Here is a 13,083-nt window from a genome sequence, read left to right on the forward strand (position 1 = left end):
CTTAGGGATTTTTTCAAAAAAATATTTTCTGCCGGTTAAGTTGTTGAGGGCTGATTTCTTGTCCTGTGATAAAAAGCCTTCTGTTTCCATCGCCAAAGCTTTCAGGGGAGCATTTGCAACCGGTTGGCACCATTTTTGAGTGAACTGCCAAAAGTCAGATTTTTGCTGAAATTGTGACCCCGGGGCTTAGGGATTTTTTCAAAAAAATATTTTCTGCCGGTTAAGTTTTTGAGGGCTGATTTCTAGTCCTGTGATAAAAAGCCTTCTGTTTCGAGTGCCAAACCTTTCAGGAGAGCATTTTCAAGCTTTGGGCACTATTTTTGAGTGAATTGCCAAAAGTCAGATTTTTGCGGAAATTGTGACCCCGGGGCTTAGGGATTTTTTCAAAAAAATATTTTCTGCCGGTTAAGTTTTTGAGGGCTGATTTCTTGTCCTGTGATAAAAAGCCTTCTGTTTCGAGTGCCAAACCTTTCAGGAGAGCATTCTGAAGCTTTGGGCACCATTTTTGAGTGAATTGCCAAAAGTCAGATTTTTGCGGAAATTGTGACCCCGGGGATTAGGGATTTTTTCAAAAAAATATTTTCTGCCGTTTAATTTTTTGAGGGCTGATTTCTTGTCCTGTGATAAAAAGCCTTCTGTTTTGAGTGCCAAACATTTCAGGAGAGCATTTGCAACCGGCTGGCACCATCTTTGAGTGAATTGCGAAAAGTCAGATTTTTACTGAAATTGTGACCCCGGGGCTTAGGGATTTTTTCAAAAAAATATTTTCTGCCGGTTAAGTTTTTGAGGGCTGATTTCTTGTCCTGTGATAAAAAGCCTTCTGTTTTGAGTGCCAAACATTTCAGGAGAGCATTTGCAACCGGTTGGCACCATTTTTGAGTGAACTGCCAAAAGTCAGATTTTTGCTGAAATTGTGACCCCGGGGTTTAGGGATTTTTTCAAAAAAATATTTTCTGCCGGTTAAGTTGTTGAGGGCTGATTTCTTGTGTTGTGATAAAAAGCCTTCGGTTTCGAGTGCCAAACCTTTGAGGAGAGCATTTTCAAGCTTTTGGCACCATTTTTGAGTGAATTCCCAAAAGTCAGATTTTTGCTGAAATTGTGACCCCGGGGCTTAGGGATTTTTTGAAAAAAATATTTTCTGCCGGTTAAGTTTTTGAGGGCTGATTTCTTGTCCTGTGATAAAAAGCCTTCTGTTTTGAGTGCCAAACATTTCAGGAGAGCATTTGCAACCGGCTGGCACCATTTTTGAGTGAATTGCAAAAAGTCAGATTTTTGCTGAAATTGTGACCCCGGGGCTTAGGGATTTTTTCAAAAAAATATTTTCTGCCGCTTAAGTTTTTGAGGGCTGATTTCTTGTCCTGTGATAAAAAGCCTTCTGTTTCCATCGCCAAACCTTTCAGGAGAGCATTTTCAAGCTTTGGGCATCATTTTGAGTGAATTGCCAAAAGTCAGATTTTTGCGGAAATTGTGACCCCGGGGCTTAGGGATTTTTTCAAAAAAATATTTTCTGCCGGTTAAGTTTTTGAGGGCTGATTTCTTGTCCTGTGATAAAAAGCCTTCTGTTTCGAGTGCCAAACCTTTCAGGGGAGCATTTCCAACCGGTTGGCACCATTTTTGAGTGAATTGCCAAAAGTCGGATTTTTGCTGAAATTGTGACCCCGGGGCTTAGGGATTTTTTCAAAAAAATATTTTCTGCCGGTTAAGTTTTTGAGGGCTGATTTCTTGTCCTGTGATACAAAGCCTTCTGTTTCGAGTGCCAAACCTTTCAGGAGAGCATTTTCAAGCTTTTGGCACCATTTTTGAGTGAATTGCCAAAAGTCGGATTTTTGCTGAAATTGTGACCCCGGGGCTTAGGGATGTTTTCAAAAAAATATTTTCTGCCGGTTAAGTTTTTGTGGGCTGATTTCTTGTCCTGTGATAAAAAGCCTTCTGTTTCGAGTGCCAAACCTTTCAGGAGAGCATTTTCAAGCTTTGGGCATCATTTTTGAGTGAATTGCCAAAAGTCAGATTTTTGCGGAAATTGTGACCCCGGGGCTTAGGGATTTTTTCAAAAAAATATTTTCTGCCGGTTAAGTTTTTGAGGGCTGATTTCTTGTCCTGTGATAAAAAGCCTTCTGTTTCGAGTGCCAAACCTTTCAGGAGAGCATTTTCAAGCTTTGGGCAGCATTTTTTGAGTGAATTGCCAAAAGTCAGATTTTTGCGGAAATTGTGACCCCGGGGCTTAGGGATTTTTTCAAAAAAATATTTTCTGCCGGTTAAGTTTTTGAGGGCTGATTTCTTCTCCTGTGAAAAAAGCCTTCTGTTTCCATCGCCAAAGCTTTCAGGGGAGCATGTGCAACCGGTTGGCACCATTTGTGAGTGAACTGCCAAAAGTCAAATTTTTGCTGAAATTGTGACCCCGGGGCTTAGGGATTTTTTCAAAAATATATTTTCTGCCGGTTAAGTTTTTGAGGGCTGATTTCTAGTCCTGTGATAAAAAGCCTTCGGTTTCGAGTGCCAAACCTTTCAGGAGAGCATTTTCAAGCTTTTGGCACCATTTTTGAGTGAATTGCCAAAAGTCAGATTTCTGCTGAAATTGTGACCCCGGGGCTTAGGGATTTTTTCAAAAAAATATTTTCTGCCGGTTAAGTTTTTGAGGGCTGATTTCTTGTCCTGTGATAAAAAGCCTTCTGTTTTGAGAGCCAAACATTTCAGGAGAGCATTTGCAACCGGCTGGCACCATTTTTGAGTGAATTGCAAAAGGTCAGATTTTTGCTGAAATTGTGACCCCGGGGCTTAGGGATTTTTTCAAAAAAATATTTTCTGCCGGTTAAGTTTTTGAGGGCTGATTTCTTGTCCTGTGATAAAAAGCCTTCTGTTTCGAGTGCCAAACCTTTCAGGGGAGCATTTGCAACCGGTTGGCACCATTTTTGAGTGAATTGCCAAAAGTCGGATTTTTGCTGAAATTGTGACCCCGGGGCTTAGGGATTTTTTCAAAAAAATATTTCTGCCGGTTAAGTTTTTGAGGGCTGATTTCTTGTCCTGTGATAAAAAGCCTTCTGTTTCGAGTGCCAAACCTTTCAGGAGAGCATTCTCAAGCTTTGGGCACCATTTTTGAGTGAATTGCCAAAGTCAGATTTTTGCTGAAATTGTGACCCCGGGGCTTAGGGATTTTTTCAAAAAAATATTTTCTGCCGGTTAAGTTGTTGAGGGCTGATTTCTTGTCCTGTGATAAAAAGCCTTCTGTTTCCATCGCCAAAGCTTTCAGGGGAGCATTTGCAACCGGTTGGCACCATTTTTGAGTGAACTGCCAAAAGTCAGATTTTTGCTGAAATTGTGACCCCGGGGCTTAGGGATTTTTTCAAAAAAATATTTTCTGCCGGTTAAGTTTTTGAGGGCTGATTTCTAGTCCTGTGATAAAAAGCCTTCTGTTTCGAGTGCCAAACCTTTCAGGAGAGCATTTTCAAGCTTTGGGCACCATTTTTGAGTGAATTGCCAAAAGTCAGATTTTTGCGGAAATTGTGACCCCGGGGCTTAGGGATTTTTTCAAAAAAATATTTTCTGCCGGTTAAGTTTTTGAGGGCTGATTTCTTGTCCTGTGATAAAAAGCCTTCTGTTTCGAGTGCCAAACCTTTCAGGAGAGCATTCTGAAGCTTTGGGCACCATTTTTGAGTGAATTGCCAAAAGTCAGATTTTTGCGGAAATTGTGACCCCGGGGATTAGGGATTTTTTCAAAAAAATATTTTCTGCCGTTTAATTTTTTGAGGGCTGATTTCTTGTCCTGTGATAAAAAGCCTTCTGTTTTGAGTGCCAAACATTTCAGGAGAGCATTTGCAACCGGCTGGCACCATCTTTGAGTGAATTGCGAAAAGTCAGATTTTTACTGAAATTGTGACCCCGGGGCTTAGGGATTTTTTCAAAAAAATATTTTCTGCCGGTTAAGTTTTTGAGGGCTGATTTCTTGTCCTGTGATAAAAAGCCTTCTGTTTTGAGTGCCAAACATTTCAGGAGAGCATTTGCAACCGGTTGGCACCATTTTTGAGTGAACTGCCAAAAGTCAGATTTTTGCTGAAATTGTGACCCCGGGGCTTAGGGATTTTTTCAAAAAAATATTTTCTGCCGGTTAAGTTGTTGAGGGCTGATTTCTTGTGTTGTGATAAAAAGCCTTCGGTTTCGAGTGCCAAACCTTTGAGGAGAGCATTTTCAAGCTTTTGGCACCATTTTTGAGTGAATTGCCAAAAGTCAGATTTTTGCTGAAATTGTGACCCCGGGGCTTAGGGATTTTTTGAAAAAAATATTTTCTGCCGGTTAAGTTTTTGAGGGCTGATTTCTTGTCCTGTGATAAAAAGCCTTCTGTTTTGAGTGCCAAACATTTCAGGAGAGCATTTGCAACCGGCTGGCACCATTTTTGAGTGAATTGCAAAAAGTCAGATTTTTGCTGAAATTGTGACCCCGGGGCTTAGGGATTTTTTCAAAAAAATATTTTCTGCCGGTTAAGTTTTTGAGGGCTGATTTCTTGTCCTGTGATAAAAAGCCTTCTGTTTCCATCGCCAAACCTTTCAGGAGAGCATTTTCAAGCTTTGGGCATCATTTTTGAGTGAATTGCCAAAAGTCAGATTTTTGCGGAAATTGTGACCCCGGGGCTTAGGGATTTTTTCAAAAAAATATTTTCTGCCGGTTAAGTTTTTGAGGGCTGATTTCTTGTCCTGTGATAAAAAGCCTTCTGTTTCGAGTGCCAAACCTTTCAGGGGAGCATTTCCAACCGGTTGGCACCATTTTTGAGTGAATTGCCAAAAGTCGGATTTTTGCTGAAATTGTGACCCCGGGGCTTAGGGATTTTTTCAAAAAAATATTTTCTGCCGGTTAAGTTTTTGAGGGCTGATTTCTTGTCCTGTGATACAAAGCCTTCTGTTTCGAGTGCCAAACCTTTCAGGAGAGCATTTTCAAGCTTTGGGCAGCATTTTTTGAGTGAATTGCCAAAAGTCGGATTTTTGCTGAAATTGTGACCCCGGGGCTTAGGGATTTTTTCAAAAAAATATTTTCTGCCGGTTAAGTTTTTGTGGGCTGATTTCTTGTCCTGTGATAAAAAGCCTTCTGTTTCGAGTGCCAAACCTTTCAGGAGAGCATTTTCAAGCTTTGGGCATCATTTTTGAGTGAATTGCCAAAAGTCAGATTTTTGCGGAAATTGTGACCCCGGGGCTTAGGGATTTTTTCAAAAAAATATTTTCTGCCGGTTAAGTTTTTGAGGGCTGATTTCTTGTCCTGTGATAAAAAGCCTTCTGTTTCGAGTGCCAAAGCTTTCAGGGGAGCATTTGCAACCGGTTGGCACCATTTTTGAGTGAATTGCCAAAAGTCAGATTTTTGCTGAAATTGTGACCCCGGGGCTTACGGATTTTTTCAAAAAAATATTTTCTGCCGGTTAAGTTTTTGAGGGCTGATTTCTTGTCCTGTGATAAAAAGCCTTCTGTTTCCATCGCCAAAGCTTTCAGGGGAGCATTTGCAACCGGCTGGCACCATTTTTGAGTGAACTGCCAAAAGTCAGATTTTTGCTGAAATTGTGACCCCGGGGCTTAGGGATTTTTTCAAAAAAATATTTTCTGCCGCTTAAGTTTTTGAGGGCTGATTTCTTGTCCTGTGATAAAAAGCCTTCTGTTTCCATTGCCAAAGCTTTCAGGAGAGCATTTTCAAGCTTTGGGCACCATTTTTGAGTTAATTGCCAAAAGTCAGATTTTTGCTGAAATTGTGACCCCGGGGCTTAGGGATTTTTTCAAAAAAATATTTTCTGCCGCTTAAGTTTTTGAGGGCTGATTTCTTGTCCTGTGATAAAAAGCCTTCTGTTTCCATTGCCAAAGCTTTCAGGGGAGCGTTTGCAACCGGTTGGCACCATTTTTGAGTGAATTGCCAAAAGTCAGATTTTTGCTGAAATTGTGACCCCGGGGCTTACGGATTTTTTGAAAAAAATATTTTCTGCCGGTTAAGTTTTTGAGGGCTGATTTCTTCTCCTGTGATAAAAAGCATTCTGTTTTGAGTGCCAAACATTTCAGGAGAGCATTTGCAACCGGCTGGCACCATTTTTCAGTGAATTGTCAAAAGTCGGATTTTTGCTGAAATTGTGACCCCGGGGCTTAGGGATTTTTTCAAAAAAATATTTTCTGCCGGTTAAGTTTTTGAGGGCTGATTTCTTGTCCTGTGATAAAAAGCCTTCTGTTTCCATCGCCAAAGCTTTCAGGGGAGCATTTTCAACCGGTTGGCACCATTTTTGAGTGAATTGCCAAAAGTCGGATTTTTGCTGAAATTGTGACCCCGGGGCTTAGGGATTTTTTCAAAAAAATATTTTCTGCCGGTTAAGTTTTTGAGGGCTGATTTCTTGTCCTGTGATAAAAAGCCTTCGTTTTCGAGTGCCAAACCTTTCAGGGGAGCATTTGCAACCGGTTGGCACCATTTTTGAGTGAATTGCCAAAAGTCGGATTTTTGCTGAAATTGTGACCCCGGGGCTTAGGGATTTTTTCAAAAAAATATTTTCTGCCGGTTAAGTTTTTGTGGGCTGATTTCTTGTCCTGTGATAAAAAGCCTTCTGTTTCCATCGCCAAAGCTTTCAGGGGAGCATTTGCAACCAGTTGGCACCATTTTTGAGTGAACTGCCAAAAGTCAGATTTTTGCTGAAATTGTGACCCCGGGGCTTAGGGATTTTTTCAAAAAAATATTTTCTGCCGGTTAAGTTTTTGAGGGCTGATTTCTTGTCCTGTGATAAAAAGCCTTCTGTTTTGAGTGCCAAACATTTCAGGAGAGCATTTGCAACCGGCTGGCACCATTTTTGAGTGAATTGCAAAAAGTCAGATTTTTGCTGAAATTGTGACCCCGGGGCTTAGGGATTTTTTCAAAAAAATATTTTCTGCCGGTTAAGTTTTTGAGGGCTGATTTCTTGTCCTGTGATAAAAAGCCTTCTGTTTCAAGTGCCAAACCTTTCAGGGGAGCATTTGCAACCGGTTGGCACCATTTTTGAGTGAATTGCCAAAAGTCGGATTTTTGCTGAAATTGTGACCCCGGGGCTTAGGGATTTTTTCAAAAAAATATTTTCTGCCGGTTAAGTTTTTGAGGGCTGATTTCTTCTCCTGTGATAAAAAGCATTCTGTTTTGAGTGCCAAACATTTCAGGAGAGCATTTGCAACCGGCTGGCACCATTTTTGAGTGAATTGCAAAAAGTCAGATTTTTGCTGAAATTGTGACCCCGGGGCTTAGGGATTTTTTCAAAAAAATATTTTCTGCCGGTTAAGTTTTTGAGGGCTGATTTCTTGTCCTGTGATAAAAAGCCTTCTGTTTCGAGTGCCAAACATTTCAGGAGAGCATTTTCAAGCTTTGGGCATCATTTTTCAGTGAATTCCCAAAAGTCAGATTTTTGCTGAAATTGTGACCCCGGGGCTTAGGGATTTTTTCAAAAAAATATTTTCTGCCGGTTAAGTTGTAGAGGGCTGATTTCTTGTCCTGTGATAAAAAGCCTTCTGTTTTGAGTGCCAAACATTTCAGGAGAGCATTTGCAACCGGCTGGCACCATTTTTGAGTGAATTGCAAAAAGTCAGATTTTTGCTGAAATTGTGACCCCGGGGCTTAGGGATTTTTTCAAAAAAATATTTTCTGCCGGTTAAGTTTTTGAGGGCTGATTTCTTGTCCTGTGATAAAAAGCCTTCTGTTTCGAGGGCCAAACCTTTCAGGGGAGCATTTGCAACCGGTTGGCACCATTTTTGAGTGAATTGCCAAAAGTCGGATTTTTGCTGAAATTGTGACCCCGGGGCTTAGGGATTTTTTCAAAAAAATATTTTCTGCCGGTTGTTTTTGAGGGCTGATTTCTTGTCCTGTGATAAAAAGCCTTCTCTTTCCATTGCCAAAGCTTTCAGGGAGGATTTGCAACCGGTTGGCACCATTTTTGAGTGAATTGCCAAAAGTCAGATTTTTGCTGAAATTGTGACCCCGGGGCTTACGGATTTTTTCAAAAAAATATTTTCTGCCGGTTAAGTTTTTGAGGGCTGATTTCTTGTCCTGTGATAAAAAGCCTTCTGTTTCCATCGCCAAAGCTTTCAGGGGAGCATTTGCAACCGGCTGGCACCATTTTTGAGTGAACTGCCAAAAGTCAGATTTTTGCTGAAATTGTGACCCCGGGGCTTAGGGATTTTTTCAAAAAAATATTTTCTGCCGCTTAAGTTTTTGAGGGCTGATTTCTTGTCCTGTGATAAAAAGCCTTCTGTTTCCATTGCCAAAGCTTTCAGGAGAGCATTTTCAAGCTTTGGGCACCATTTTTGAGTTAATTGCCAAATGTCAGATTTTTGCTGAAATTGTGACCCCGGGGCTTAGGGATTTTTTCAAAAAAATATTTTCTGCCGGTTAAGTTTTTGAGGGCTGATTTCTTCTCCTGTGATAAAAAGCATTCTGTTTTGAGTGCCAAACATTTCAGGAGAGCATTTGCAACCGGCTGGCACCATTTTTGAGTGAATTGCAAAAAGTCAGATTTTTGCTGAAATTGTGACCCCGGGGCTTAGGGATTTTTTCAAAAAAATATTTTCTGCCGGTTAAGTTTTTGAGGGCTGATTTCTTGTCCTGTGATAAAAAGCCTTCTGTTTCGAGTGCCAAAGCTTTCAGGGGAGCATTTGCAACCGGTTGGCACCATTTTTGAGTGAATTGCCAAAAGTCAGATTTTTGCTGAAATTGTGACCCCGGGGCTTACGGATTTTTTCAAAACAATATTTTCTGCCGGTTTACTTTTTGAGGGCTGATTTCTTGTCCTGTGATAAAAAGCCTTCTGTTTCCATCGCCAAAGCTTTCAGGGGAGCATATGCAACCATTTGGCACCATTTTTGAGTGAACTGCCAAAAGTCAGATTTTTGCTGAAATTGTGACCCCGGGGCTTAGGGATTTTTTCAAAAAAATATTTTCTGCCGGTTAAGTTGTTGAGGGCTGATTTCTTGTCCTGTGATAAAAAGCCTTCGGTTTCGATTGCCAAACCTTTCAGGAGAGCATTTTCAAGCTTTTGGCACCATTTTTGAGTGAATTGCCAAAAGTCAGAATTTTGCTGAAATTGTGACCCCGGGGCTTAGGGATTTTTTCAAAAAATATTTTCTGCCGGTTAAGTTTTTGAGGGCTGATTTCTAGTCCTCTGATAAAAAGCCTTCTGTTTCGAGTGCCAAACCTTTCAGGAGAGCATTTTTAAAGCTTTGGGCACCATTTTTTGAGTGAATTGCCAAAAGTCAGATTTTTGCGGAAATTGTGACCCCGGGGCTTAGGGATTTTTTCAAAAAAATATTTTCTGCCGGTTAAGTTTTTGAGGGCTGATTTCTTGTCCTGTGATAAAAAGCCTTCTGTTTCGAGTGCCAAAGCTTTCAGGGGAGCATTTGCAACCGGTTGGCACCATTTTTGAGTGAATTGCCAAAAGTCAGATTTTTGCTGAAATTGTGACCCCGGGGCTTACGGATTTTTTCAAAACAATATTTTCTGCCGGTTTACTTTTTGAGGGCTGATTTCTTGTCCTGTGATAAAAAGCCTTCTGTTTCCATCGCCAAAGCTTTCAGGGGAGCATATGCAACCATTTGGCACCATTTTTGAGTGAACTGCCAAAAGTCAGATTTTTGCTGAAATTGTGACCCCGGGGCTTAGGGATTTTTTCAAAAAAATATTTTCTGCCGGTTAAGTTGTTGAGGGCTGATTTCTTGTCCTGTGATAAAAAGCCTTCGGTTTCGATTGCCAAACCTTTCAGGAGAGCATTTTCAAGCTTTTGGCACCATTTTTGAGTGAATTGCCAAAAGTCAGAATTTTGCTGAAATTGTGACCCCGGGGCTTAGGGATTTTTTCAAAAAAATATTTTCTGCCGGTTAAGTTTTTGAGGGCTGATTTCTAGTCCTCTGATCAAAAGCCTTCTGTTTCGAGTGCCAAACCTTTCAGGAGAGCATTTTTAAAGCTTTGGGCACCATTTTTTGAGTGAATTGCCAAAAGTCAGATTTTTGCGGAAATTGTGACCCCGGGGCTTAGGGATTTTTTCAAAAAAATATTTTCTGCCGGTTAAGTTTTTGAGGGCTGATTTCTTGTCCTGTGATAAAAAGCCTTCTGTTTTGAGTGCCAAACATTTCAGGAGAGCATTTGCAACCAGTTGGCACCATTTTTGAGTGAACTGCCAAAAGTCAGATTTTTGCTGAAATTGTGACCCCGGGGCTTAGGGATTTTTTCAAAAAAATATTTTTTGCCGGTTAAGTTTTTGAGGGCTGATTTCTTCTCCTGTGATAAAAAGCATTCTGTTTTGAGTGCCAAACATTTCAGGAGAGCATTTGCAACCGGCTGGCACCATTTTTGAGTGAATTGCAAAAAGTCAGATTTTTGCTGAAATTGTGACCCCGGGGCTTAGGGATTTTTTCAAAAAAATATTTTCTGCCGGTTAAGTTTTTGAGGGCTGATTTCTTGTCCTGTGATAAAAAGCCTTCTGTTTCGAGTGCCAAACCTTTCAGGAGAGCATTTTCAAGCTTTGGGCATCATTTTTGAGTGAATTGCCAAAAGTCAGATTTTCGCTGAAATTGTGACCCCGGGGCTTAGGGATTTTTTCAAAAAAATATTTTCTGCCGGTTAAGTTTTAGAGGGCTGATTTCTTGTCCTGTGATAAAAAGCCTTCTGTTTTGAGTGCCAAACATTTCAGGAGAGCATTTGCAACCGGCTGGCACCATTTTTGAGTGAATTGCAAAAAGTCAGATTTTTGCTGAAATTGTGACCCCGGGGCTTAGGGATTTTTTCAAAAAAATATTTTCTGCCGGTTAAGTTTTTGAGGGCTGATTTCTTGTCCTGTGATAAAAAGCCTTCTGTTTCGAGGGCCAAACCTTTCAGGGGAGCATTTGCAACCGGTTGGCACCAATTTTGATTGAATTGCCAAAAGTCGGATTTTTGCTGAAATTGTGACCCCGGGGCTTAGGGATTTTTTCAAAAAAATATTTTCTGCCGGTTGTTTTTGAGGGCTGATTTCTTGTCCTGTGATAAAAAGCCTTCTCTTTCCATCGCCAAAGCTTTCAGGGAGGATTTGCAACCGGTTGGCACCATTTTTGAGTGAATTGCCAAAAGTCAGATTTTTGCTGAAATTGTGACCCCGGGGCTTACGGATTTTTTCAAAAAAATATTTTCTGCCGGTTAAGTTTTTGAGGGCTGATTTCTTGTCCTGTGATAAAAAGCCTTCTGTTTCCATCGCCAAAGCTTTCAGGGGAGCATTTGCAACCGGATGGCACCATTTTTGAGTGAACTGCCAAAAGTCAGATTTTTGCTGAAATTGTGACCCCGGGGCTTAGGGATTTTTTCAAAAAAATATTTTCTGCCGCTTAAGTTTTTGAGGGCTGATTTCTTGTCCTGTGATAAAAAGCCTTCTGTTTCCATTGCCAAAGCTTTCAGGAGAGCATTTTCAAGCTTTGGGCACCATTTTTGAGTTAATTGCCAAATGTCAGATTTTTGCTGAAATTGTGACCCCGGGGCTTAGGGATTTTTTCAAAAAAATATTTTCTGCCGCTTAAGTTTTTGAGGGCTGATTTCTTGTCCTGTGATAAAAAGCCTTCTATTTCCATTGCCAAAGCTTTCAGGGGAGCGTTTGCAACCGGTTGGCACCATTTTTGAGTGAATTGCCAAAAGTCAGATTTTTGCTGAAATTGTGACCCCGGGGCTTAGGGATTTTTTCAAAAAAATATTTTCTGCCGGTTAAGTTTTTGAGGGCTGATTTCTTGTCCTGTGATAAAAAGCCTTCTGTTTCGAGTGCCAAAGCTTTCAGGGGAGCATTTGCAACCGGTTGGCACCATTTTTGAGTGAATTGCCAAAAGTCAGATTTTTGCTGAAATTGTGACCCCGGGGCTTACGGATTTTTTCAAAACAATATTTTCTGCCGGTTTACTTTTTGAGGGCTGATTTCTTGTCCTGTGATAAAAAGCCTTCTGTTTCCATCGCCAAAGCTTTCAGGGGAGCATATGCAACCATTTGGCACCATTTTTGAGTGAACTGCCAAAAGTCAGATTTTTGCTGAAATTGTGACCCCGGGGCTTAGGGATTTTTTCAAAAAAATATTTTCTGCCGGTTAAGTTGTTGAGGGCTGATTTCTTGTCCTGTGATAAAAAGCCTTCGGTTTCGATTGCCAAACCTTTCAGGAGAGCATTTTCAAGCTTTTGGCACCATTTTTGAGTGAATTGCCAAAAGTCAGAATTTTGCTGAAATTGTGACCCCGGGGCTTAGGGATTTTTTCAAAAAAATATTTTCTGCCGGTTAAGTTTTTGAGGGCTGATTTCTAGTCCTCTGATAAAAAGCCTTCTGTTTCGAGTGCCAAACCTTTCAGGAGAGCATTTTTAAAGCTTTGGGCACCATTTTTTGAGTGAATTGCCAAAAGTCAGATTTTTGCGGAAATTGTGACCCTGGGGCTTAGGGATTTTTTCAAAAAAATATTTTCTGCCGGTTAAGTTTTTGAGGGCTGATTTCTTGTCCTGTGATAAAAAGCCTTCTGTTTTGAGTGCCAAACATTTCAGGAGAGCATTTGCAACCGGCTGGCACCATTTTTGAGTGAATTGCAAAAAGTCAAATTTTTGCTGAAATTGTGACCCCGGGGCTTAGGGATTTTTTCAAAAAAATATTTTCTGCCGGTTAAGTTTTTGAGGGCTGATTTCTTGTCCTGTGATAAAAAGCCTTCTGTTTCAAGTGCCAAACCTTTCAGGGGAGCATTTGCAACCGGTTGGCACCATTTTTGAGTGAATTGCCAAAAGTCGGATTTTTGCTGAAATTGTGACCCCGGGGCTTAGGGATTTTTTCAAAAAAATATTTTCTGCCGGTTAAGTTTTTGAGGGCTGATTTCTTCTCCTGTGATAAAAAGCATTCTGTTTTGAGTGCCAAACATTTCAGGAGAGCATTTGCAACCGGCTGGCACCATTTTTGAGTGAATTGCAAAAAGTCAGATTTTTGCTGAAATTGTGACCCCGGGGCTTAGGGATTTTTTCAAAAAAATATTTTCTGCCAGTTAAGTTTTTGAGGGCTGATTTCTTGTCCTGTGATAAAAAGCCTTCTGTTTCGAGTGCCAAACCTTTCAGGAGAGCATTTTCAAGCTTTGGGCATCATTTT

The sequence above is a fragment of the Podarcis vaucheri genome (assembly GCF_965113315.1).
Source record: "Podarcis vaucheri genome assembly, chromosome: 13".
Taxonomy (NCBI): domain Eukaryota; kingdom Metazoa; phylum Chordata; class Lepidosauria; order Squamata; family Lacertidae; genus Podarcis; species Podarcis vaucheri.